The sequence below is a fragment of the Phalacrocorax carbo genome, chromosome 8 (assembly GCF_963921805.1).
Source record: "Phalacrocorax carbo chromosome 8, bPhaCar2.1, whole genome shotgun sequence".
Lineage (NCBI taxonomy): Eukaryota > Metazoa > Chordata > Aves > Suliformes > Phalacrocoracidae > Phalacrocorax > Phalacrocorax carbo.
The window spans coordinates 982,853-997,967 of record NC_087520.1 but is presented as its reverse complement, the minus strand read 5'-3'; the positions used below and the strand labels follow the sequence as shown (position 1 = coordinate 997,967).

At 48.6% G+C, this 15,115-nt stretch overlaps 1 long non-coding RNA gene across 1 annotated transcript in view; it reads right to left on the bottom strand.

Annotated features, from left to right (window-relative positions):
- Positions 1–14,820, bottom strand: part of LOC135314632 (uncharacterized) — a 115,079-nt gene extending 100,259 nt beyond the window's left edge. Inside the window, exons 1-5 of the long non-coding RNA XR_010374124.1 lie at positions 12,175–14,820; positions 7,376–7,595; positions 3,817–3,907; positions 3,661–3,727; positions 3,206–3,314 (exon numbers count right to left, since the gene is read on the bottom strand). This is a non-coding gene — a long non-coding RNA (uncharacterized LOC135314632). The remainder of the gene's footprint in view (positions 1–3,205; positions 3,315–3,660; positions 3,728–3,816; positions 3,908–7,375; positions 7,596–12,174) is intronic.
- Between the last annotated feature and the right edge of the window lie 295 nt (positions 14,821–15,115).

The window sequence follows — 15,115 nt, the reverse complement described above, 5'->3', positions numbered from 1 at the left end:
TGAATCTTCAGGTTTCTTACCAACAAGTACCTGCAACACGCTCATCAGTTCAATACCAACGGTCGCAAACATCCCAAAGTTCAGCAGATTTAACCTTTTCCAATTTATGATTCTCATAATTACCTTTATTAAGTATCGGTGCTGAAGCACTGTAGCTGCCACAAAATTAAATGAAGAATGCAGTTCGGCATGTCTGAGTGCGGAGTCCTACAGCGCAGGAGCCTACCCTGGAAGGTACGGAGCAGATCCCCTCCCCACCCACGTCGTGTCGCCTTGGCAACGCCGACACCTTAAAGAAGCCGCTAACCGCTCCTGCTCGGGAACGCTGGCTTAAATTTTTCAGTAGAAACATCATAAACGGCTTTTTAAGTAAACGCAGGGCTGTTATATTTGTGGTTGAACTATCAGCAAGAAGATAATCAAGCAACCGAAAACTGTTTCTACCTGGTTTGATCTTTCTTGACCACAAAATGTTAGAAAAAGCTGAAGTACTTTGCCAATTTGGGACAAATTAGCCCGGTGTGCTTCATGCAGCGTGCACAGAAAGGCAGCATCCCAGAAGACTAGCTCCCGACTGAGAGTGGCATGTGTCTGCAAATACCATACATGCAACCCTCTGCAGCTTTACATATATACCATAACAAGCTCTTCTCCTGGGAAATGTTCCCATGTTTATTTTACTCCTCCAAGTAAAAAATGTAAATGTCTTTTTTTTCCCCCTACATCTTCTGTCTTTGCTTCTCTCCATTTTGCAGAGCATCTTGTCACCACGCTGCGGTATCACAGCAGCGCTGATCTGTAAGTACGATCCAGCCTGCTTCACACGGGGTGCCAGCCTCAAAAACCACCGGGTAATTCGGGGAAGGAAGAGACATCAGAGCCAGCGCTCTGAACTCCCACGTGGCAGAGTAAGAAATCTTCTGTTTGGGAAAGCAAGCGCCTGGGTGCTGCCAGCCCGCGCTCTTGGCACAGCACGGCCCCCTCCTCCTCGGCGGCAATCTCGGCTGCGAAGGCAGAGCTGGAATCCCACCGCGGGGCGACGCAGGGAGAAGCTGGGCTTGTTGGAAACTCAGGAAAAACTCTAACCACCACTTTTTGTCGTCACTGCTCCCTGCCTTGGTTCCCTTTGCCTCTTCTGGAGAAGCGCCTTCCCTTAAAGCTCCCGGTCAGCCTACAGACTTTACTGAGACGGCAAAATCCAGCGCCACAACCCGTCCCACCTGCAGCCACCCCCGGGCTCGCCTCCGACCCTTGCTGGGCGCAGAGCCCTCCCGGGAAGCGCGCCGCGGCCGGCCGTGTCGCTGGGACGCCGGCACCGCCTGCGCGGCGGCCGTTCCCCGGGGCTGGGCTGGCGGCTGGGGCTGGGAGGATGCTCCAGCCCCGCTCTGGCCGTCGCTCTGCCGCCGCTGCAGGGCAGAAGGAAACTTTCCTCCAGCTGCACAGCCCCGTAACCCACCGGCGGCTGCCTGAAGCTGGGCGCTCACCTCCCCTGCCGTTAAGAAATAACGGGTTTTCTGAATTGAGTGATTTCCATGTATTTGGTGCCAGCGCTGGAAGGATACAGTTAAATTATTGCAGGTCTCCAAAGCATCACCCTGACAAATCACCTCAGAGACCTGTTTAGATAAACCTTCCTACTTAAGCAGAAGGCCGGATGGAGCCTTGCTCCTCCACGTGCCGTACAAATGAGGCGAATACCCCGTGCGCGTCCCCAAATCGGCACAACCTGGAGCTGGAACCGCCACAGGCGGGTGGTGGCGATGCTGCTCTGCACGTCCCCAGACGCCTCTCTGAGCCACTGCCCTTTGTTCCGACCTCTCCGGAGGAAGCACCGTCCTGCAGTTCATGCGGGAGAGCGGCGAGGGAGCCGGATCAGGCTTATCTGGCCAAGAGCCAGTTAGCCAGGAAAAAAACCACGGAAATTAACTGAAAAATTCTCCCAAACTGTCATGTTTAGGGGTCACAAGAGCTTTCGGTCACAATCACGTTCTGTCTCGGCAGGAGTCCACACGACTCAAAAAGAGACCTGCTTATCAGTGAGGATGGTGGAGATAAATCAATAAACGTCTGGGTCTTTACCAGCTGTGGGACGGAGCCCTCCGGTGTCACCCGTGCAGCCCCCGGCTACAGAGAACCGGCTCCTCGCCGTCAGGTCTGCTGCGCTCCGGGGCACGGCACAAAAATGGAAGAGCCAAATCCAGGCCAGGCTTTCACCGTTTGGCCCCCCAGTGTCATACAACTCCTTACATCCAGGCTGACGAGTGCTAAACCCAAAAACAACAACAAAAAAATCACTTTACAGAAGCATGTTTTCGTGACCTCACGAAACGAGTCATTGGCTTTACACCAAACACCATTTTTCATTTGTTTTTCCAAGGAAATCTTCAAAAGCTCATGCTTTCAATCCAATACGAGCAAGAAAACTTTCTGAAATCTCAGAGACATATGAGGAATGGGAAAAGTAAAACCCATAGGTTTTGAGCCAGTGCTACTTTTCGCTTTCTTGAAGCGTGATAAGAAACAGCTCCTAGTTTCTGGTTACGAGAAAAAAAAAAGTGATTTTTAGCATTGGCAGCTTTCCGCAGGGCTGAGCTGCATAACACATGACACGACTCTGCGTAGATATCATATGAAAATGGTGGATAAATACGAAATTGAAGGAGAAGCAAAAGTAATTTTCCCATGGCCTTGAAATGGAAGCTAACTGAAAAGGTGCGTGAGAGGCACAGACCTCAGCCACAGCCACAAACCTCTGTGCAGGTCTGCACCACAGACCAAAACAGGGTTTTATAGTATATCCTTTGTAATATATCTTTTGTGAAGTGATAGCTGTAATCCAGACAAAAAAAAAAAAATCCTGTACTTATATAAAATTCAATCTCCTCAAGCTGAAATCCCCAGGATTTCTGTGTCGTTTCGCTCTCTCCTCCTATGACACCTGCACTGGCAGCAGTTACGGTAAGCAGAGAACGTGCTTTCCATTAATATAAGCAACAAACAACATACATGGAGGAATAACTCAGTGTATATTAAGAGTAATTCATCGGTACCTCAGAAGAACACAGGAAATTTGGACACACTACTTGGGGGAGACCCCTCAATAAGAGCAATGCACTGGTTTAACATTTTTGAGCTTACAATGAGCTTGGTTCAAAGGGGCCCCTGAACCCTGAGCACTCACCCAGCCCACCTCCATCGCTTTCACCTGCAAAGCTGGATTGGAAATGGAGTTACACCCTCCCAGCCGTTCAGTCCTGGAGATGCGGTGTGTGCTACCAATTTCACAGTTGTTTTGCACTTCTGGACTCTCCAGCCTGTACGAAACCAGAAGGGAGTAGAAAAGAAAACCTCCTTCAGCAGCGGTGTGGGAGCATGGGTGATTGCAGGGAAAAGAAGCTGCTTTTAGAAGCTGCTAAAAGATTTGGTTATAAAATCAGGAGGGTACCCTGGTTACGGAGCCAGGCAGGCAGCCACAGAAGGTGATCTCCCGCCTAATCACGCTGCCATCTTCTTGCCGGGAAAGCTGCCGTGCCGCAGACCGCGCTTCTCCGTGGCAAAGGCTTTTGCACTGCAGCAATCAAAAGATGAAGAAAAATGCAGCATCGCTCTGCCTTTTACGCTCTCTCCATTCTTTACTTAAATCATGACTAATTTCTCTACCTGAAACGAAGCGATGAGGGCTACCGGCCCAGAACTTCCCTGTTGCTTGAAATTGCTTCCCAGCCACCTGAAAAGAAAAATTTCAGAGAGAATGGCTTCTATTGCCCAATCCGTCTTCAGACGAGAAACCCACCACCTAACCATTATTTATCTTACCTAGGCAACTGGTAACATCCATCCGTTTTTTCCCTGATGCTGCCACAAAGGGGTGACTGGGCGCAGACGTTCGGTATAAGGAAGGTTGCCTCTATTTAAGAAAAACAAGAAAAGAAAGAAACAAAAAAAAAAGAAGTCAGTAGCAGGGCAGCACTGACTGAGTTGTCAACACACAGAGGTACTCGCTCTCCAGGCAGCCTTGATCAATCTTGTAGGTTTGAACGCAAGAGAACTGCTATATTTGCTTAAAAAGACACTGAACTGGGATTCTGATTATTCAGGAAACAGTATTTCCTGCTGTGGAATAACGGGGTGGGTGTGGGGGGATGGGTGTGCTTTTTCTTTTCGTCTTTTCTTTAATAACATGAGCAGCTGCTTTCTGGGGAGGAATCAAAACCAATCTTTTTCTTGTTAGATTTAGGGAAATCTTTAAATAGCAAAGGTGACTGTAGCCCTCAGCACGGCCAAAACACCGAGCACAGGGCAGAACTTCCCAGTGGGAACAGGGCAAACAAACATTTAGCTTTGAAATCCTCAGCACCTTTCAGGAGCGGAGCGTGGTGATGCCTGTGCCACAGAAGATTAATCAAAGATATAAATTAATTTGCTAAACAGATTATCTTGGTTTCATCCATATTCTAGACCACAGAAAACTTGCTATCCCGACTCATGAGAAAATTACAGATTTGAAGTATTATGAAGACCTTTACCAGTAGAGCTGCGGCTAATTTTCATGGATGCGATTTTGCTAAAACTCTCCCTGTTGCCTCAGAAATTAGGAAACGCAGCATTCAGCGCAGGGGAGCAGCAGCAGGAGCACAGAGCAGCATTATTAATAGCATCATCCCAGAGCAGGAGCGGATGGAAATTCCCAGAAGACAGTAGGTGAAAATCACATCAGAAGTATGAGGTAGTATTTGAATGGTAGCGAAGAAAGACCTTACCCAGTGCCTTTGTAACAGAAAACAGTTCATACAGTTAAAGGAAAAGCTCAAAGCAGCACTGCAGGGGCTCGGTGTTTTGGAGACGCATTAACTCCCGACAGCCTCTCGGGCAGCTGCTCATCTCAGGCTCGGCGGAAAGTATGACTTCCATCCTCAGCTATTTCTCTTTTTCAGAGTTCATAAGGATGCTCTTTTATTAAAAGTTAAAAGCCGCGCATAAATTAGGTGCTTTTTCTTGAGAGGATGAGGCTGCTTTTAAACTGCAGGCATATGTAAAATTAGAAGGAAGTTCACTTCAGAAATCCTACAGCAGTATGAAACAGTTGCCAGCAAGAGAGAATGATTTATTCATGCCCTGCAACGAGCTTACGCAACAAAGGTAGTTGTTCCTCTCCTTCCTCTCCACGCTGCGCAATCTGCCTTGACGCCTGACCAGACAGAAGTCCATTAAAAGATGCTTCATTATTGATATTGTAAACTGAGTTAAGATTAAATTAATTATACACGCTCAGCCAAAAACTACCGCGGCACCCCACAGGCCCCTCTCCTGGGCAGCCTTCCCGCGGCCGCCTGCTCTCCACAAAGGCCCGCAGCCAGCCGGTGCCAGCACGAAAATAGGCATTTCTTACACCGTGAATACCTTCACTGTGATGCTTCGGTGCGTTGCGTTACATTGAACGTGGAGAAGTATTTGCTTACAAAGCTCTGTTCAATGCTCGGCAGTATTTTGGGCCATTAGACACAAAACCTCGTGTAACAGCTGCCACTTTCTTGCTTTCACGTGCAAGATACTTTTCGAAGTGGTTGGGATTTGCTCGCACAGACTTCTTCCTGCTCTGATTCCGTTCGTTATTTGCCTCCAGTTGAGGTTAATAATAGTATTTTATCACGCCACACGTACTCATCAGCCTTGGGGAATACTCCCTGATTTGTTATTTTTTCTCTTTTCTCCCATAAAATGCTTCATCAGTTCTGATGATGCAAAAGGCATATCAGAAGCCAAGATTGCAGTGAGCACATCATCGCGCCTCCCATTCTCTAGGATGAAGTCTAAGTATTGGCTCCAGTGACTTCTGTGACACAAGATTTGCTGGAACTCCCGCTCGAGCCAAATGAAGGACCCCGAAGGACCCAGGACCTAGTGAACAATTTCCAGCAAACTTCTTAACAAGACTAATTGAAATCTCAAGGTCAAATCAGATTTTCAGGTGAGCGCCATTTTTCCACAAAAATAATTTCTGCAGAAAAGAAATAAATGCTTTCTTCTTTACCGTAGGAAAGCAGCCTGAGAAGTGGAATATATAGAAGCCAGAAACGCCGCTACGGCCGTTCCTCCGGGAAAGCAGAGTCTGGCTGCCGCTGCCTGTGCTGATGCCTCTGGCTCCGGGCCCCCAGCCCTGTCCTCCGGGAGCCCGGCGGGGGAGGTTTGCTCTCCAAGCTGCACAACGAGCGCGTAGCTCAGGCTGCAGAGGGCAAATTCTAGCACGCAATCTTTTTTGCGCAATATGCAAATTTTCCACAGCTTCGTCTCTGCTTTGTGGGTCGGCCCCGGCCTCCGGCGGCGGGGCGCGGAGCCCACGGCTGAGGAACACGCTCCGCGCTGAGCTGAGCTTCAGCTTCTTGCAGATCGGTCAAATTGGGCTCGATCGGGGCACAGCTGGCAAGCGCCTGTGCAAGCAGCCACCTGTTTTCAGATAAAACCAGGTATTTCTGAGGCTGCTGTTCATTAGATGTGCAAGAGGAGCGCATACATTTCATTTATTTGCCTACCGTTTCCTTTCCCGCACAAAAAATACGTTCACCGGTTTCAGGAAAATCTTCCACACAGGTGAGACTTGATTTGTGACGGCCGTGTAACGCTGGTAGTCCTGAAACGGATAAAAAGGGGCAAAAGAAAGAGCGAGGTGGTAACGGAGCAGAAACCCCCTCCCAGCCCCGCGGCCCCGTCAGCGGTGCGCCGTGCGGGGGCTGTGGGAAAAGCCACCGGCAAGCTGAACAATGAGTTTGTTAAAATCGGTGTACAGTGAGCAGTCCGTATGATTTATACAGTGTAGCAGCACTCTTGAAAAGGCTTTTAATTCCAGAAAACCCGCTCAAGCAGGGAAGGCTGTGCTATCTAAGGAATGCAGCGGGCCTGGAGGCAGAAAAGCTCTCGGGCAGGGGTGAAGCGGCTGCCCGGCGTGTTTGCGTGTTGCAACCGCAAGTGTCAGGGCTAAGAAGAATAAGAGCGGTGCAGGCCAGAGAAGAGCAGAAGCGAGAATTTATACCCCATACGGTACAGGGTAAGCTGTGAGAGGGAAAAAAAGATAATAGGGAGAGGGTAACAATAAAAAGGTGTCAGGCAAGTGGAGGAGAGCCTGTGTGAGCAAGGGCGCAGCAGCCCCGGGCACGCCTGCCCTGAAAGGCACGGTTAAGGTGGGCCGCCGGGTCCTCCTTGCCTCTACATCACCTTTGTTTAGTTTTGCCCTGTACTGGCTCCATTATTCTGTTAGAGAAAAGAAGTTTCTGGGAAATAAACGACGGCAATGTCTTACACACAGCCGGGATCTGTTTATATTTCTAGTAGAATTACTTTAATGATTATTTCTGACATCCGAGCTGTCGAGCAACTTTACCTGACACATTTCCATATAAACCTGGGGCAGGAGCGGTGTTTTTGCTCAGCAGTGAGCGGCCCTTGTCCTGCCCAGGTGTGTTTGTACGGTTTATATTCCCCATCCCAGCTAGGGTCGCTCGTACATACAAGCCACTGCATCCCTGCGCTTGCCAAAGCAGATTTCTTCAGCCTGAACTCCTGTAGATCATTAATCAAGAACTTCAGTTTCAGCAAAGACTCTGGTAAAATAAAGGGACAAATAAACTCCTATCAATGAGAAGTGATTCATAACCACATTTTGTTCGTACCCACAGCAGTGGAAGAAGACAAAATCCAGCTTTCTCCAAGTTGGTTTTTTTTTTTGCTAACATCATGAGGCAAGTATATCGATAACTACTTTCTACATTGAAAGTATAAACACAGAATAACTGAAAAATATCTGTTTGCAGAGTTCTTACTGGGATTTTAGTGAATTTTAAAAATCCCCATGTCTGAAATGACAAACTAACATTTCACGTTACTCTTCAGTTTGGAATATTTTCAAGGGAGCAGTTTCACTTTCCGCAATCCATCACAAAATGGAAGCAGAGTGACGACAAAGTCCTACTCTGGATTTCAAAGCGACTGACTTTTAATGTCCATTGCACCACTGACCTATACCTCACCAATTCAGTTCATTTCCCTGAGGGTCTGTTTTCCGTCCTTTCCGTTGCCTACCTTGCCTATTTGACATTAAAGCTTTCCAGAGCAGGGAATATCACTTACAGGATTTCTGCAGCACCCAAAACGATGGGCCCCTAATCCACACACTAACACAATGTAAATGGCTTATTTCCAAACCTTTCTTTTGTATATTACAATGAAAAGAAGTTTTCAATAATGTAAAGACAACTGGCCTGATTAAAGACTATCTCTTGGAGAAGGACAAACACTGCTTCTATCTTAAGGGATGCATTTAGAAATTATAGCTCCCTTTGGCAGCTGCAAAGATACTGGAATCTATTATTCATCAATCAAGTTGTCATCGCCTAGAAGATTAGATGGTGGCCCAAGAGACATAGCCAATGCAAGTTTATAAATTTCTCAAGAATAAATAATAAAACCAAAATCAAACTTCGGACGGTTTGGTCAGGGAAGGGAAGATGAGGGCGTGGGGGGGGAGGGAAGGCGCAGGAGAGGCCGCGATCTCATCGCTGAGGCAGCACGAGCTCCGGCGCGTCTCGGAGAGCAAGGCTCTACCACAGTGCCGTGAAACAGCCCCGCAAGTGAAACTCAAAAAGCATAGTCTAAACAAAATGAGCGTAACGCGAGTGCGACGCGTGCTGAAAGCCACCAGCCCAGGGGTGGTTACTGGCATCGCCGGGGAAGGTGAGAGGGCAGAGGAGTGGACACCCACGGTGTGCTCCTGCTCGGGGGCCGGAGCAGCGAAGGCACTGATACAGCCTGCGGACGGCAGCAAGCTGGGAGTGGTTGCAAGCGCCCTGGAGGACAGGGCCAGGACTCAAAAGTCTCTTGATGATGGTGGGAGAGCTATGAAATCGGTCAGATGAAATATCGTGAAGGCGGTTACAGAGAGTTATGCTTAGAAAGGCGGAATCAGCTGCACAGCCAGAAAACGGAGAGCATCTGGCAAAGCAGCAGGGTGGCAGGGAAGGCTCCTCTGATGCCGGAATACGAAATAGCAGTTAATAGCGTTGCCCGCACACGGGCTGGCCGCAGGACAAAGACTGGGAAAGGGCTTTTTGAGACCGGCTGCTTCAATAGGTCTGGAAACGAAGCCCTGCTCGGTTGTCACCCAGACGAGGCACCTTGGCGACTGGGAAGGTTGCATCAGTCCCCGGCGCTGGCCGTGCCCAGGGGTGTCTTCCCATGGTCAACACTTCCCTCTTTGCATCAGAGGTGGGAGCTGGGGAACCAGCGATTTGGGATTGCTTGAACCCAACCGCTCCCTGTGAACCGGAGGCTCTCCCGCAGCCTCATGCCGTTCCCGCGGGAGTCCCTTGGGTGAGCCCACAGCGGCTATTGGCGTCTCCTTGTCCTAGAGCAACCCCAGGAGCCCTCGCTTAACAGTGGAACGGAAGAACAAAAGGACCTCAAAAAGGAAAAAAAGAGACCATTAAAAAGGTATATTTTTAGCAAATATGTAACAAAAGCATTTCAGATCATTCGCTCTGAGTGTCCCATTATGAAAATATGTATAGTCCTCTCTCAACCCTTAACATGGCTGAAATTGTCTTACCTGTCCTCTCCATTATTCTTGGTGACAAGTGAACAGTATAAATGCCCCACAGCTCTAGGATAAATATACTTCCCATACAGATCAGGTTAGATGATATAGTGCTAACAAACATAGCCATGAAAAGAAAACAGACGTGCTAATCTATAAAGATGTAGATGAGGGAAGAAGCCATCAATCTGTCAAGAGTTATCAGTTTGTTTTTCTCCCTGTGGTACTACAGAGATTTCTTCTTCAACTACCTGCCCTTGCTACTCAGCAGATTATTAATGAGTTGCAGCTGGAAGACGATTTTTCCTAAAAAATGGGGGATTTACCAAAAAGGCATCCATCTCCCAAGTGGGGGAGAACACCTTGACAAGGAAACAGTCATCTTTTTGAAACTTCTATTTCCCTAATTAGGAAAGCTTTTACTATGCACTTACCAGTAAGAATAAAGGGGGAAAACAGACAAAAATAGCATTCTAGCACTGCTATCAAAACAAATAAAAGTGTGGCTTCAGAAAAGCTGTGCCATATGTATTTATAAACACTTTGGTCTAGTTTTTGTTGTTGTTTGAGTGCTTCGTTGCTTTCTCTCCTCTTTATGCCTAGAAGGCGTTTGTTGTTTCCCTAACCCACTCAACACTAACTCAGCGGGTACCAGCACCAGGTACTGCTCTTCGCAGGACGGGCTGTCCATTGCACCGGGGAAACGAGGAGCCCGGAACAGCCTCTTGGCTCTTCCCCACCTCGCCTCAGCTCCAAGACCCCCAGCCACCGAAGGAGCGTCGCAGCCCGGGTCACTGCCCCGACCACGGGGCTCAGCACCCGCTCTGGTGTGTGCGATCCCAGGGACACCGAGGGAAGCGGGTTCACCGTCACCTCACTATGCTCTACACATAGAGCATAGTGACAAGACAGCCAAATCAGCAGAACACAGTATAAAATTGTTTTAAAAGCTATGAAAAAATCTTTTTCTTCACGCAACCCGTACTACTTCCAAGCCTAGCAGAAATTTTGAACCCCTGGAATTTCATTAAGCTAAAAACAGGGAAGATTAGCGTGCTCGTGCAAAGGTTGCCAGCTTGCGTGGTGATGCTGCTGGCTGTTTCGGTACTCGGCCTGAAGGACCCAGAAGGGGACGCTCCTCTCTGTCCCCTGGGGCACAGCATGGCAGCCACCGAATGCCGCATCCCTGCCTGGAAACACATGCTGAAGACCATGTTTAATGGGGGTGGAACCGCAGGGAAGTTTGAGGAGTGGAGGGAACCAATTTCCAAGGAGGACTGTGGCAAGACTGCAGACTTTAGTGGCTCCCAAAGCAGCAGAGCCATATCCCAGTCACATGAAATACAACAGGTTATTTCAGCCGGTCCATATGCTCTGTATGACCCCAGAGATATCTTTGTTCTGCTCTTTGCTGATCTTCGCTCCATAAAGCCATGCAGCTCTGCAAGACCGCACCGGAGTCACCCACCAGTAACTAAAGAATTAACCAAATTCTAACAAGCAGTATTCCCGACTGATGACTTCTTATCTGGAAAGAACGCAGCATTAGATTCAACCTGAGTTTACCAGTTAGGTAAGAAAAAGCAAGGGAAACATTAACCGAGAATCTCCCATTGCCACCGGTGGGAAAACAGTCATTATTTTTATTGCATTATGCTGCTTAAAATCTGCCTTTTCCTGCATATGTTAAGTGATAATTCACATCATGTTTTCTTTAATGAATGAGATAGAAATGTCTTCCATTTCTACATAAATTAGAAGCATTTACACTCTAAATAACCAAATAGTTATTTGCCAGATTATAATGATGCAGCTCTAGTCCAACCGATGTCAATAGGATTACTCATGTGAGTGATTACTTAAGGGGTCACTTGCTAATGGCCAGCGAGACACCATTTGCACAGCACTGCTATAAAAATCCCAGAGTGCTTTAAAAAACGATGGCCAAGCTTTCCGCAGTCGGTCTCCGCGCTGATGCAGGGACACCTCCCGGTGCAGGAGGCTGCTCCCTCGGCAGCACGGCGAGCCCTCGGACGTGCACCCCCCGGGTCTCTCTCCCCGGCAGCTCATGGATGCAGCCCCCAGCACCCCTGTGCCGAGGGGCATCACATCCCCTCTCGGGAGAGGAAGGGGTCTGCGGGACACAGTGTGTACAAAAACAGCCCGTGCTGCTTTTCAGGTGGGAGTTAACAGAGATTTCTAAGCGGCCAAGCATTTATACGGGTATTTGTCTTGTGCCCGCCCGCTGCCCCTCGCGCAAACGCTGGGCGTGCAGAGGAGTAGCCGCTGGCACCCCACAACGACCGCCGCTCGCAGACACGATCTCCTCCGCCACCCTCCTCCGAACCGCTGCAGCCGCGCGCAGAAAACCTCAGCAGCAGTTTAGGAAACACTGAAAAGTAATAACATATTGTGTGAAAGATCTGAATGGAGGATTAATTACGTGCCTTTGATTTTGGCCGTGACATCCCCTCTGTGGATCATAGGAAACAAGATTGCACGGCCACATTTTACACGTCCTCTGCAGATGGAGCCCGTGGCGTTCCAGCACCCTGGTGCCGTGCTGGGGTGTTTGCTCAGCATTGACTCACTGCAGAAAGTGCCATCTTCAGTCACAAACAATTCCTCACAGCATCATGAAATTCTCTCATCCAAGTACGGGCCAACCTCCAACCAGCTGAGTTTGCAAGATCTGAGAAGATCAAAGACTGAAGTGCAATAGCCCTAGGCAACGGAAAGTACAAAAATGTATATACGTCAATTCAGTGAATACTAATTCTACCCCCCAAAAAAAGTTAGAAAAATAGGAAAAAAACCACCTGCACCTCTCTGTGAATACTCTAAGGCAACCCATAAATTAGATGGCTATGCCAGAATAACATGGGCATTACTTTATGGGGGTGCTATATTGTTCTCCACCTCCCTCAGCATATAGGCAGGTATTTTAGACATCCGTACTGGCTGCCTGTGTTCTCCACAGCAACATATACAAGTCTGTCTCTCAGAAATTTGAACCCTCTCCTGTGTGATATCCTCATGAACAGCTTTTGGAGACTTCACTGAGGGTAGGTGAATGTCGCCAAGAAACTCGGTACAAGATCCATCCCTCCTGGCAAGGATTTACATGTGGAATATTAAGCTTCGGTCCAAAAAATGGCTAGTCTGTCCAGACACTGCTGAGTAAGTTCCTGTAGCTCAGAGCGATGTACCTGCTCTTGCTTAGGCTGGGCAACGGCGCTCCCTCTAGTTCTCATGCTTCGAAAGGCAGATTTAAACATTTGCACCTTTTCCTTAGGCAGCAGCAATCGTAACATTAAGCAGCAAATGTAACTATCCCTTTTGACAGAATGCCTCGATATTCTCCAGCAGGAATAACAGGGAGGGGTAGCAGGAGTCACCAAGGAGTAGCGGGAAGGATCAGGACCGAGCTGCTTTCCCCTGCAGAAGACACGGCCATATTTTCAAATGCTACCAAGCTTTTAATAGCCAGTGAGTAAAGGCTTAAGCCTAAGCCGCTCACGTGAACCAACACACAGGCAAGGCTTAAGAGAACTGCTCTCGCAGAGCGGGCAGAGCCAGTCCTTCCTCCTAAACGGCGCCCAGAGGCGCGTCCCCGGACGAGCTCTTTCCCTCTCTGCGTGAGAGCCCAGGCGGCACCGCGAGAGCCCCCGGGGCTGAGCCTGGACCCGCGGCAGCCCCCGGGTGACGTGGGGCAGCCTGGAGCCAGGAGACAAACCCGCGCTCAGCTCCATCGTGAAGCCCTTGCTTATTAGGAGAGCTGCTACGAACAACACTACCTGCTTCACACCATTTAAAGTACTACATGGCATTAGGTACTCCACTGATAATAATGGGTTGATAACTGGGTCCTGAACCTTTCCGTTATCCCACTGCACAGAAAGCTTGGCCAAGAGCAGCATTCTTTGCGCTCCCACTTGGGAAACACGCGGTGCCAGGCTGGTAAACAGACACAAAAAGGTCTATTCATCTGTGGAAGACCAGGATTCGGTGCTTTTACTGGACCGTATCGATATCAGCACAATTTACCAAACTGATGGCTTAGAGGACCTCAGTTTGACTATTGGCTTTTAAATCCACTTTAAAATATAACACAATTCCCGCTAAGGCTGCCACCGTGGTTAGCATGCTTCCCCAGCTCCAGCTGCTTCTGAATTGAAGTGATGGTTCACTTAGTTCTCTCCCCTTCATTTACCAAGAAAAAAAAAAAAATCCCTTTTAACTTGAAGGAATTTAATAACAGGCACAGAGTGGACAAATCTTCACGCATTTAAGTATCCATTTGACAAAACAAAGATCAATTAGATCTGCCAATTTCCCCTGCAAATCTGTCTTTGGGGAACCAGCAATGAGATGTGATGAAATGGCTTCATTGCTGAAGACAAGCTCTTGTGCTACTAACGCACAGCTGATGTAGAGGGACCTTCAACCAGAACGTGAAGGTAGGTAGCGGAAAAAATACAGGAAAAGGTATACGTGTATTACTTAGGGAAACCTGAAATGCGTAGTCTCTTATGCTAAGGGAGCTTTTCTGAGAAGAAAACCATAGTGGAGCAGTCTTCTGTGAAGCAATAGTTATTTACTTATACATTTCAGCACATTAAAGCTGTCCTGGTGGCACCTGGGATTCTAGAAATGCTTTTCCATACTGGACACGTAGCGATGGTCCCAGTCAACTCCAGCATTCAATTGACAAAAGTTATTAGGATGTTTGAGTATCATTAAGGACAACTTGACTGTAGACCTGCCCTGTTAGACAGTAAGCTGGATGGAGCAGCAAGCAACCTGTTCAAAATGTTACGGCGAGATGAATCAACAAGGAGCATTATGAAGGGACAAGCGGTTTCCCCGCGTTTCCCCGGTAGCAAGCAGGTGGGCTCGCTCCTCCGGCAGGCCCCTCCGTCCGTGATTCAGCAGGTACCTCGCAGCGGGGCCGCCTTTGATGCTCTCCAGCTCCCACCTGCTGCAGGCGGCGGATGCGTCTCACCGCTTTGCTTTCAGGGCCTGAACCGCGCTCGCCTCCAGACGATGAGCCCCTCGCTGGAGACCTCGCACCGAAGCGCTAAGGGATCCCAACTTCTTGCCAGCGCAGTCCCCCATCTTCACGACGGCAGCAAATGCATTTGAAGCCGACCACAGCCTTTTCATCAATACCATTCTCATCACCGCCAAGTCAAGGTAATAAGCGCAGTTCATCAGCCCTGTCCCTTCGACTACTTCTTTCCCGAAGGGGAATATAATGCATTTAACATGTCAGATATTTAAAGGGTTCTTTCATGTGCAGCCTCGGTTCATCGCTAATAAAATATATTTTACTCTGCTGTTTTGTTCCCTCTCTGCTATGCGCTGTATTGAATTTAAGATCCAGCTGCTCATCACATTGTTTGAGCAGGAAATAGTCATCTGAAGATCCATTAAAGCCTTCCAGGCTTCCAGTTGCCCTGTGTCAGATGCCATTAAACAAGCACCGTAACGAAGAGCAGCAGCAAGCACAGGCAGGCAGCTCTGGCGAGA